Source organism: Cynocephalus volans, chromosome 3, assembly GCF_027409185.1.
Source record: "Cynocephalus volans isolate mCynVol1 chromosome 3, mCynVol1.pri, whole genome shotgun sequence".
Lineage (NCBI taxonomy): Eukaryota > Metazoa > Chordata > Mammalia > Dermoptera > Cynocephalidae > Cynocephalus > Cynocephalus volans.
Genome location: NC_084462.1, coordinates 59468999 through 59482019, shown reverse-complemented (window position 1 = coordinate 59482019; position 13021 = coordinate 59468999).

Here is a 13021-nt window from a genome sequence, read left to right as displayed (position 1 = left end):
ACACACACACACACACACACACACACACACACACACACACACCACTTTGAAGTAAACAAGCATATTGAGGCACTTTTGTGATATTCAATTCTCTTTTATAGGCCTGTTCTGTCTTTGCTTCTAAATGCACAGTTTGCCTAAGGATATGGAAATAGACTCTTTAACATACAAAATCAAGATAAACCTACAGCAAATTGTTTCAAGTTGTATACAACCCTTAGTCCTACTGAAGAGTAGTTCTTTGCTTAGATAAAGTCATCCTCAACAGATTCAGCCAGGGCTCTCCCTTGAGGATACTGGGGGAGAGAGGTCCTCAGCACTGTTCCCAGGGGAGACTGTGGGTAGTCACAGGGAAGTGAGGTTATCTTAGCATGGTCAGAATATTACTAGGCACATGTACAAAAGTTTCTTTTCCCTGCACCAGCTTTTTCCTATCCACCTTCCACTGGTGGGAAGGAAGTCTGTTATAAGTAAGAATTTTTAAAAGAGGGACATGATACAGAATAGTCAAATTCTTAGAGATGGAAAGTAGAATAGTGGTTACTGGGGCTGGGTACAGGGACATGATGGGAAGTTATTTAATAGGACCAAAGTTTCAGCCTGGGATGATACAAAAGTTCTGGAGATGAGTAGTGGTAACAGATGCAGAACAATGCGAGTGTACTTAATGCCACTGTATATTTAAAAATGGTTAAAACTGTACATTTTGTGTTATGTATATTTGTGATGGTTAATTTTAGTTATCAACTTGGCTATGTTAAGGGATAGTCAAGTAACTAGTAAAACATTATATCTAGTGTGCCTGTGAGTGCGTCTCCTGAAGAGGTTAGCACTGGAGCCAGTGGACTATATAAGGAAGACCCACCCTCACCAGTGTGGGCCAGAACCAGCCAATCTGTTGAGGGCCCAGATAGAACAAAAAGGCAATGGAAGGGCAAGTTCCCTCTCTTCTGGAGCTGTGACATCTATCTCCTCCTGCCCTCAGACATCAGAAATCCAGGTTCTCAAGCCTCTGGCCTTGGACTGAGGGTTACCCCATCGGCTTCCTTGGTTCTCAGGCCTTCAGACTTGGATTGAATTACACCACCGCCTTGCTGTTCTCCAGCTTGTAGATGGCATATCACGGGACTTCTCAGCCTCCATGATCATGTGAGCTAATGCCCATAATAAATCCCCTCTCATCCTTCTATCTATCTATCCTATTGATTCTGTTTCTCCGGAGAACCCTAATAAAATATTTTACCATAGTTTTTTGTTTGTTTGTTTGTTTAAGTTAAACATAGGGGTTGGCTGGTTAGCTCAGTTGGTTATAGCGTGGTGCTGATAACACCAAGGTCCAAGGTTCAATCCCTATACCAGTCAGCCTAAAAGAAAAAAAAAAAATTCAAGTTAAACATAAATAAGAGAGATATATTAGTAAAATAATATCTAGACATGATGTTGTGAGAAACTATCAGTATTAGAAAATGTGGTTGTCTTGTAGATGTTTCACTGTAGACTCAGAAAAAAAACTTACACTTTCTCCTATAATACACACAATACAAATCTGCCTCCAACTAGGAGAAGTGTATTAAAATTTTAAGGACCTCCCATCCCTTCTCTAGGATGGAGGTGGAAGCCTTGTGGAAGGGCAACAATATAGAGAATATCAAGAGGATCATGGCAAAGAAGGGGAGAGAAGACAATCAGAAGTGGAGGGCAATCTGCACCTCCATCAGAGGTCGTCTCTGTAGGAACTGAAAGGAGACTCAAGGAGAAAAGTCAGGGATTGCTCTGCAGTCTCCTCTGGGCTCCAAGTCTATTTATGGTTCCCAGCCCCTTTCCCACTCCTCTCCAACAATGCCTTAGATGCTTAGAAAGAGAACATGGTGGGGTTTTCAAGATGGCGGCGGCTGCGGCGGCTGGCGCGGAGTAGCTGAGGTGGAAAAGGTGGCCACTGGGCCTCAGGCAGCCGGGAAACTTGTGAACCTTCCTCTGGCCATCTCTTAAGGGAGGACTGCTGCTGCTGGCCGGTCGTGGGGGCTCAACGCCACTTTGCCCCCGGCAGGAGAGGCTGCCTCATTTACAGGCAACAGCTTTGAAGTGTGGAGCAGGAAAAGAACTGATTCTTAGCTGCAAAAGCGAGTCTTGAAACAGGGAACACGGCGCCAGGGCTGCTGTGGATGCAGCCAGGATCCCGGAGGCTGGGGCCGCACTGAAGGCGGCCAGCTGCCCTATTCAGGATCCGAGGTTTCAGGCCGGCATTAAAGAAGATTCCTGGGAGCACCCGAGCGGCGCCGCGACTGAACAGCCAGAGGCGGCAGCGCCGAGAACACGGAAGGCAACAAACCAGAGACAGAGCGAGCGCCCGACCTGGCACAGCACTGTGAGTGTTCCCTGGCCCACGCGGCTCCCGCCTGCACCACCAGGCCACTCACTGCCCCGGTGCTGCCTCCATTTTCCCAGGTGCGGGCAGCTCCGCCCTGCTCGGCCATCACTGAGCCCATTTGCTTGGCCTGGCGCGGGGCTTTCCGGACCCTGCGGGCCGGCCTCCTCTCCCACTCCCTCCGCGGTTCTCTGGCGGGGCTGGGGGTGTGGGGCGTCCCGACCAGTGTTGGGAGGGCTAGAAAGTACGGGCGGGCCGACTGTCACTCCACCACACCCTGGACTCCGGCCCCGGTAAACTTCCTGTTACTGGGAGGCAGATAACATCTCTGCGACCACCAGTTTGGAAAAAAGCCTAACGAATTTCTGGTTGGGAATAGTGTGGTAGGAGAGTTCCCAGGTCCGCTTGAACCTGCCGGAGAGCAGGCTGCAGGCAGGCACTAGACTCGGTTTATACCGGGGGGATACAAAGGTGAACAAGACCCGAGAAAGATCTACACAGTGCTACAAAGGCACCCAGAGAGACCGGTCGTCTGTGCCTAGCAGAAACCTGATAGACTTCCTGGGCGAGGCGGTGCTGAGCAGGGTCTTGAAGGCCCAGCTGATAGACGAGGGGTGCAGAAGACACGCCCCAGCCCAGCACAGTGTGCACAGAGGGGGGAGACGTGCGGCCAGGGAGGCGGAGACTCGACAGAAACCACACACCCGGTGGGGTCGCCACTGCACGATCTAACAGCCTGGGCCAGAGCACACGGAACGGGGAGAAGTCCTGTACAGAAAGTGAAAGCTCAACAGAGATCACACACCCTGTGGTAGTGATCCACCAGCCCAGCAGAGTACAAGCTGACCAGAAAGGTGGATCCCCGGAGAAGCCCAAGACCCGAGGCAACCACACACACAAGACACTAGAGGCCAACTGAGCAGTCACGGCGGGAGCCATACCAAATTGGCAACCACAGCAACATCCTAGTTAGTCATTAGTCTCAAACCGGTGGACTGTGAAACCCCCTGCCACAATGAATAAACACCAAAAAAAAGACACCAGAAATACAAAAAATCAAGAAAGTACACCACCAAAAGTTAATAAATCTCATACTCTAGATCCTATAGAACAAGAAGCCCTTGAAATAACTGACAAGGAATTTCGAGTGATAATTCTAAGGAAACTGAATGAGATACAAGAAAACTCAGCTAGACATCATGATGAAATGAGGAAAAGTATACAGGATCTGAAAGAGGAAATATACAAGGAAATCAATGTCCTGAAAAAAAATGTAGCAGAACTTGCTGAACTGAAGAAATTATTCAGCGAAATAAAAAACACAACGGAGAGTTTAACCAGCAGGCTTGTCGAAGTTGAAGAGAGAACCTCTGAACTTGAAGATGGGCTGTTTGAAATAACACAAGCAGACAAAAAGAAAGAAAAAAGAATCAAGGACATGGAAGAAAATCTGAGAGAGATATCAGACAACCTCAAGCGCTCAAATATCCGAGTCATGGGTATTCCAGAAGGGGAGGAAAATGGAGATTCCATTGAAAACATATTCAACAAAATAGTGGCAGAAAACTTCCCAGGTATAGGAAAAATCACAAATCTTCAGATCCAGGAAGCTCAACGATCTCCAAACGTATTCAACCCAAAAAGGCCTTCTCCAAGACATGTCATAGTCAAATTGGCAAAACTCAGAGACAAAGAGAGAATCTTAAAAGCTGCAAGAGAGAAGCGTCAAATCACCTATAAGGGAGCCCCAATCAGGTTAACATCAGACTTCTCATCACAAACCCTAAAAGCTAGAAAGGAATGGGATGATATTTTCAAAATACTAAAAGACAAAGATTGCCAGCCAAGAATACTCTACCCTGCAAGGCTATCCTTCCGAAATGAGGGGCAAATAGTATATTTCTCAGACAAACAAAAACTGCGGGAGTTCACTACCACAAGACCACCCTTACAAGAAATCCTCAAGGGAGTACTGGGTTTGGTTCCCGAAAAATAACTACCACTGCCATAAAAACCTAAGAAAAATCTAAACCCGCTAGTACAATAAAAATGGCATTCATGAAGAGAAAACAAGCTAACAAAAACACTATCTACAACCTAAGGAACCAACAAACAAAGAAACCAAACAGTAAATCAGAAAGCAAGGAACAAAAGACACCTAAGACAACCAAACAACCAATAAAATGCTAGGAATAAATCAACACCTTTCAATAACAACTCTTAATGTTAAAGGCTTAAATTCCCCAATTAAAAGACACAGACTGGCTGACTGGATCAAAAAGCAGGACCCAACTATATGCTGCCTACAAGAGACCCACCTCACCCATAAAGATTCACACAGACTAAGAGTGAAAGGATGGAAAAAGATTTACCAAGCAAACAGAAAAGAAAAACGAGCAGGAGTGGCTATTCTTATATCTGACAAAATAGACTTTAAACTAAAAACCATAAAAAGAGACAATGAGGGACACTACTTAATGATAAAAGGACTGATCCATCAAGAAGACATAACAATCATAAATATGTACGCACCCAATGTTGGAGCAGCCAGATTTATAAAACAAACTCTATTAGACCTAAAGAAGGAAATAGACACTAATACCATAATAGCAGGGGACCTGAACACTCCACTGTCAATATTAGACAGATCATCTAGGCAAAGAATCAGTAGAGAAACACAAGATCTAAACAAGACTCTAGACCAATTGGAATTGGCAGATATCTACAGAACATTCCACCCAACAACCTCAGAATATTCATTCTTCTCATCAGCACATGGATCATTCTCCAGGATAGATCACATATTAGGTCACAAATCAAGTCTCAATAAATTCAAAAAAATTGGAATTATCCCATGTATCTTCTCAGACCACAATGGATTAAAACTAGAAATTAATAACAAACAAAACTCTGGAAACTATGCAAACACATGGAAATTAAACAGCATTCTACTTAATGACATATGGGTCCAAGAAGAAATCAAGCAGGAAATCAAAAAGTTTATTGAAACTAATGAAAACAATGATACATCATACCAAAACCTGTGGGATACTGCAAAAGCAGTATTGAGGGGAAAATTTATTGCATTAAATGCTCATTTCAGAAGAATGGAAAGATGGCAAGTGAACAACCTAACACTTCACCTTAAAGAACTAGAAAAACAAGAACAATCCAATCCTAAAGTTAGCAGACGGAAAGAAATCATTAAGATCAGAGCAGAACTGAATGAAATTGAAAACCAAAAAACAATTCAAAAGATCAACGAATCAAAAAGTTGGTTTTTTGAAAAGATAAATAAAATTGACAAACCATTAGCATGGCTAACAAAAAAAAGAAGAGAGAAGACTCAAATAACAAAAATTAGAAATGAAAAAGGCGATATTACAACTGATTCATCTGAAATACAAGGAATCATTCGAGACTACTATAAACAACTATACGCCAACAAATTTGAAAATCTGGAGGAAATGGATAAATTTCTGGACACACACAAGCTCCCAAAACTGAACCGTGAAGACGTAGAAAATTTGAACAGACCAATAACAATAAAGGAGATTGAAGCTGTTATCAGAAGGCTCCCAACAAAGAAAAGCCCAGGACCAGATGGATTCACAGCAGAATTTTACCAAACATTCAAAGAGGAATTGACACCGATTCTTTACAAACTATTCCAAAAGATTGAAACGGACGCAAATCTCCCAAACTCATTCTATGAAGCAAACATCATCCTGATACCAAAACCAGGTAAAGATATAACCAAAAAAGAAAACTACAGGCCGATATCCTTGATGAATATAGATGCAAAAATCCTCACTAAAATACTAGCAAACAGAATACAGCAACACATACGAAAAATTATTCATCATGATCAAGTGGGATTCATCCCAGGGATGCAAGGTTGGTTCAACATACGCAAATCAATAAATGTGATACACCATATTAATAAACTCAAACACCAGGACCATATGATCATCTCTATAGATGCTGAAAAAGCATTTGATAAAGTTCAGCACTCATTCATGACAAAGACCCTCTATAAGTTAGGTATAGAGGGAAAGTATCTCAACATAATTAAAGCCATATATGACAAACCCACTGCCAATATCATCCTGAATGGGGAAAAGCTGAAAGCTTTTCCTTTAAGAACAGGCACTAGACAAGGATGCCCACTCTCACCACTCCTATTCAACATAGTGTTGGAAGTACTAGCCAGAGCAATCAGAGAAGAGAAGGAAATAAAGGGCATCCAGATTGGAAAAGATGAAGTCAAACTGTCCCTGTTTGCAGATGACATGATCCTATATATCGAACAGCCTAAAACCTCTACAAAAAAACTGTTGGAATTGATAAATGATTTCAGCACAGTAGCAGGATACAAAATCAACACACAAAAATCAGTAGCATTTCTTTTCTCCAATAGTGAACATGCAGAACGAGAAATCAAGAAAGCCTGCCCATTTACAATAGCCACCAAAAAAATAAAATACTTAGGAATTGAGTTAACCAAGGAGGTGAAAAATCTCTATAATGAGAACTACAAACCACTGCTGAGAGAAATTAGAGAGGATACAAGAAGATGGAAAGATATCCCATGCTCTTGGATTGGAAGAATCAACATAGTCAAAATGTCCATACTACCCAAAGTGATATACAAATTCAATGCAATCCCCATCAAAATTCCAAAGACATTTTTCTCAGAAATGGAAAAAACTATTCAGACATTTATATGGAACAATAAAAGACCACGCATAGCCAAAGCAATGCTGAGCAAAAAAAATAAAGCTGGAGGCATAACACTACCTGACTTTAAGCTATACTACAAAGCTATAATAACCAAAACAGTATGGTACTGGCATAAAAACAGACACACTGACCAATGGAATAGAATAGAGAATCCAGAAATCAACCCACACACTTACTGCCATCTGATCTTTGACAAAGGCACCAAGCCTATTCACTGGGGAAGGGACTGCCCCTTCAGCAAGTGGTGTTGGGATAACTGGATATCGATATGCAGGAGAATGAAACTAGATCCATACCTCTCACCGTATACTAAAATCAACTCAAAATGGATTAAGGATTTAAATATACACCCTGAGACAATAAAACTTCTTAAAGAAAACATAGGGGAAACACTTCAGGAAATAGGACTGGGCACAGACTTCATGAATACGACCCCAAAAGCACGGGCAACCAAAGGAAAAATAAACAAATGGGATTATATCAAACTAAAAAGCTTCTGCACAGCAAAAGAAACAATTAAAAGAGTTAAAAGACAACCAACAGAGTGGGAGAAAATATTTGCAAAATATACATCTGACAAAGGATTAATATCCAGAATATATAAGGAACTCAAACAACTTTACAAGAAGAAAACAAGCAACCCAATTAAAAAATGGGCAAAAGAGCTAAGTAGGCATTTCTCTAAGGAAGATATCCAAATGGCCAACAGACATATGAAAAAATGCTCAACATCACTCAGCATCCGGGAAATGCAAATCAAAACCACATTGAGATACCATCTAACCCCAGTTAGGATGGCTAAAATCCAAAAGACTATGAACGATAAATGCTGGCGAGGCTGCGGAGAAAAAGGAACTCTCATACATTGTTGGTGGGACTGCAAAATGGTACAGCCTCTATGGAAAATGGTATGGAGGTTCCTTAAACAATTGCAAATAGATCTACCATACGACCCAGCCATCCCACTGTTGGGAATATACCCAGAGGAATGGAAATCATCAAGTCGAAGGTATACCTGTTCCCCAATGTTCATCGCAGCACTCTTTACAATAGCCAAGAGTTGGAACCAGCCCAAATGCCCATCATCAGATGAGTGGATACGGAAAATGTGGTACATCTACACAATGGAATACTACTCAGCTATAAAAGCGAATGAAATACTGCCATTTGCAACAACATGGATGGACCTTGAGAGAATTATATTAAGTGAAACAAGTCAGGCACAGAAAGAGAAATACCACATGTTCTCACTTATTGGAGGGAGCTAAACATTAATATATAAATTCACACACACACATACACACACACACACAAATCGGGGGGGGGGAGGGAAGAAGATATAACAACCACAATTATTTGAAGTTGATACAACAAGCAAACAGAAAGGACATTGTTGGGGGGGAGGGGGGGAGGGAGAAGGGAGGGAGGTTTTGGTGATGGGGAGCATTAATCAGCTACAATGTATATCGACAAAATAAAATTAAAAAAGAAAAAAAAAAAAAAAAGAAAGAGAACATGGGCACTACAAACAACTTCCCAGCTAGCCCATGGCCAAACCCCATGAGAGAATCTCTACCTGGAGAGTGGGTCCAGGCCTCTCCATCCTCTGTGTTCAGTCATTCACCAAATCTAGCCATCCATCTGGCAGCAGGCATGATGAAGCCATAATGGTGTATGTCAGGGTTAACTTCAACATAAGCCAGCAGAGTGACTAGGTCACAAGAAAGTGCTTGCTTCCTAAGACCTCACGTACAGAATGAGAGTGCTGCTGCTCTGCTCCTATGGGTTTGCTAAACTGAAGTACGAACGCCCAATTGTGGGCCCCTGGAACTCGTTTAGATGAATATACTCAGGAAGGTGAATGGCCCCAAAGCACATCATTTACAGAAAATGTAAAGCCTTAGAGCTGGTAGCATGGAAGCAAGAAGTTTCAGGGTCTCATGGTCAGTGTTTTCAAAGCTTGAAGGGATTGCCAGGTAAAAAAGAAATTTGACTTGATTCATAAAACGAAAGTTGCTGGGTAGAGGTTTGGCATTTGCATCAGTAGACTGAGTAATTGTGGGCTAGCATCAGCCAACCTGTTGAGAGCCCAGTTAGAACAAAAAGGCAGAGGAAGGGTAAGATTTCTCATAGTTAGACCTGCCCAAAGGCACAAAAGTGATGACTTCCATGGCCCCAAAATTCTTCAAGAAAATGGTGGATTGAGGAAGCAATTTCATCATTGGTAGAAGTATTGTTTGAACTGGATGGCATTTAAGTTTCCTTCTTGCCCCAAGATTCTGCAAAGCCCTGAAGCATCTCATTTCATCCCCCTCCTTCCCGATTCAACTGTCTCCCTGGCTTGGAGTCCTCAACACCTCATCTTAGGTCACTGATCCCTTTTGCAAGAAATCAGTCCTACCTACCACTTGCAACTTGGTCTTCCTAAAACATCATTTTTCCTAAGGCACTGCATGTTCAAGGCCCATTCCCAGCTACATCAAATGTAAATGCTTCTCTCAGCATTTCAGATCCTTGATGGGCTCTCCCCACCCCATGGATTCATTAACTCTGCTCCAGGTAGACCACTCTGTTCTCTATCCCATGAGGCCTCCACTTTGTGGATCTTTATTTATTTATTTTAATTAGCACATTTCCTAGGCAGAGGGAATGTTTCAAGCAAAGGCACAAATATGTAAAAACACAGGATGTACCCAGGAAACAGCGAGCAAAATCATTTGCTCTATGACTCCCATCATGAAATTCCATGACACTACATTTAGTCATCAACTCAAACATCCGCATTCCTGTATTTTTAATAATGGTGCCCAACCTACCGATGCTCTAAATCTTCAGGTCTCCCTGTTCACCTTCACTCTCCAGAGATCCCTTCTGCCACTTCACATTGCCAATTTTATCAGAATGGTTGAATCAAATGAAATTGCCGTGACTGTAGGTCAGAATAGTTCCATATCAGCACTTTCCCTTTGTTGCTGTTGGTTTTCACAGCTTCATAATTTTAAAGCATTGCTGGATCTTTTTTTTTCTTTTCCAATTTCATTTACATTTATTTTTGTGGGGTACAGTGTGTTGTTTCAATACATGCATATACTGCACAATGATTCACTTAGGGTAGACAGCATAGGTTTGTACCAGTTAGTCCACCCCTGCTCTTAACCCCACCTCCCTCCGCTGCCAGCCTCTGATAACCATCATTCTATACTCTACTTCTATAAAAACCACATTTTTTTTTTCAGATTCCACATGTTAGTGAGATCATGTGGTTTTTGTCTTCCTGTGCCTGACTTCATTTAACATGATGGTCTCCAGTTCCAAACATGTTGCTGCAAATGATAGGATATTATTTCTTTTTATAGCTGAATAATATTCCATTGTGTATATATACCACAGTTCTTTTATCTATTCATCCATTGATGGGTATTTAGGTTGTTTCTATCTCCTCACTATTGTGAATAGTGCTGGGATGAATATGGATGTGCAGGTGTCTTTGATAGATTGATTTCATTTCCTTTGGGTGTATACCCAGCAGTGGGGTAGCTGGGTCGTAAGGTAGATCTATTTTGAGTTCTCTGAGGAACCTCCATACTGTTTTCCACAGTGGCTGTACCAATTTACACTCCCTCCAGCAATGTAGGAGGCTTCCCTTTTCCCCACATCTTCATCAGCATTTGTTATTTTCTGTCTCATTGATAATAGCAATCTCACATGACCCAACTTAATACTTGTTCAAGGTTCTCACAACTCGCTCCTCTTCTCCTCTCATCATCGCAGACACTCTTCTGCCTATTGCCTCTTGCCATCCACCTCCTGTATCACTGGCCTCCCCACCGCAACCTGTTCTGGCACTTTTCCAACCCATCCAGCTCATGGTTACCAGAAAATAATATGAAAACAGTGTTCTACGGTGGCTGCAAGACACACCCCAAAACTCTCAGCGAAGCCTACCAGGCTCTCTACAATCTATATCTGACCTGCTTTTCCAAACTTATCCTCTACTCTTCAGTTCACCTGAAACCCTCTCTGGACAAGATCCTAGCAATCACGTAGGACTCACCTGTGGTCCCCAAACCTGGTTTCTCATCAGAATCTCATGGGGAGTTTTTACTGTATCAGTCATTCTGTCTATCTGTCTATCTAGTCATACATTTATTCTTATATGGGTTTATCATGACTAGCACTTTTAAAAATTTTGGGAATGTAAGCCAGGCACATAAAGAGAAATACTGCATGTCCTCACTCATAAATGGGAATAATGGAGTTTGGATGTGTTGTCCCCCCAAAACTCATGGAAATCTGATCCCCAATGTGGCAGTGTTGGGAGCTGAGTCATGGGGGTGGATCCTTCCTGAATGGATTAATGCTCTCCCTGGGGGAAGCAGGGTAGTGAGTGAGTTCTCCCTGGGTTAGCTCCCACAAGAGCTGGTTGCTTAAAAGACCCTGGCACTTCCTCTCTCTCTCTTGCTTCCTCTCGCCATGTGATCTGCTTGTACCCACAGGCTGCCTGCCACTTTATGCCATGAGTAGAAGCAGCCTGAGGCCTGCACCAGATGCAGCTGTACCAGAATGATAAGCCAAATAAACCTCTGTTCTTTATAAATCATCCAGTCTCAGGTATTTCTGTTATAGCAACACAAAAATGGACTAATACATGGAGCTAAGAAAGAAGGGAAAGAGGAAGGAATGAAGGAAGGAAGGACCAACCAAAATAAAACATTGAACTTTCAGAAAGAGGGAACAGACCTATAGTTACTAGAAGTGGGAAAGGGGGAAAGGGAAGGGGGTTAGGGAGTAACTGGGTGATGAACACAAAGAATGATTACAATTTGTAATGATGAACATGCTAATAATATTGATTTGATCATCACATACATACACAAATACTGATAGTCAACATCAATTGTTTCAATTCAAAAAATAAATTTAAAAAATAAATATAAACAAATATTTTAAGTCATAGGCATTATTTTTTAGAGTAGTTTTTGGTTCACAGCAAAACTGAGCGGTGAATACAGAGTTCCCACATATCCCTCCCTCTCACACACACAGCCCCCCTGCCATCAGCATCCCACATCAGGGTAGTACATTTGTTACAATCGATAAACCAATATGGAAATATCATAACCAACGAAAAAAATGTTTTTGAACAGGTGATGTGTACATAAAATAAAAATCCAAACAGTACAAAAGGACATTTAAGGAAAAGTCCCTCTCCAGCCCCTGACCCCTGACTCTCAGCCTCCCCCCCTAAAGATATAGTCTATGTATGCAGTTATATCTGTATGTCTCCATATACAATTTTCATACAACTGTAGCACACCATATACACACTGTAATGAACCTTAATTTTTTCTCTTAATAACACATATTGTAAATTATTTGACATTAGTACACATTAAGCTGCTTCATTCTTTTTAACAACATTCTGCAGAGTTGTCGAAAGTATAGATAGATAGGTAGATCTTTAACTATCATACCTATTGATGGATATAGAGAACTTTTTATACTGTAGATTCCCATGCCTCATCCCCAAATTATTCAATGTAAAAATTTCAAGGGGTTAACCCAGGAATTTATATTTTATACATCATCTCCAGGTTACTCTCATGTAGGTATCCCACAGGACTAACTAGTTTACAAAGCAATAACCTAATCCATCTTTCTACTTTTCCAACTGAGAAAATGGGCTGAAAGATGTAAAGTGATTTTCCCAAAGTCTCACAGCAAAGAAGTTGGAGGCAGAGTTAACAGTAAAACCCAGTTCCCTGAATAGGAAGTTTGGATGAATTAATCCATCTAGGATACTACACCACAAAAGTGTGACTGTGATATGTAACCCCAAATATCATAGTCCTATTTATCAAGAAATTTTAAGTGATAAGTTTCTTGCAGTACAGTCACAGATGTTCATAATGA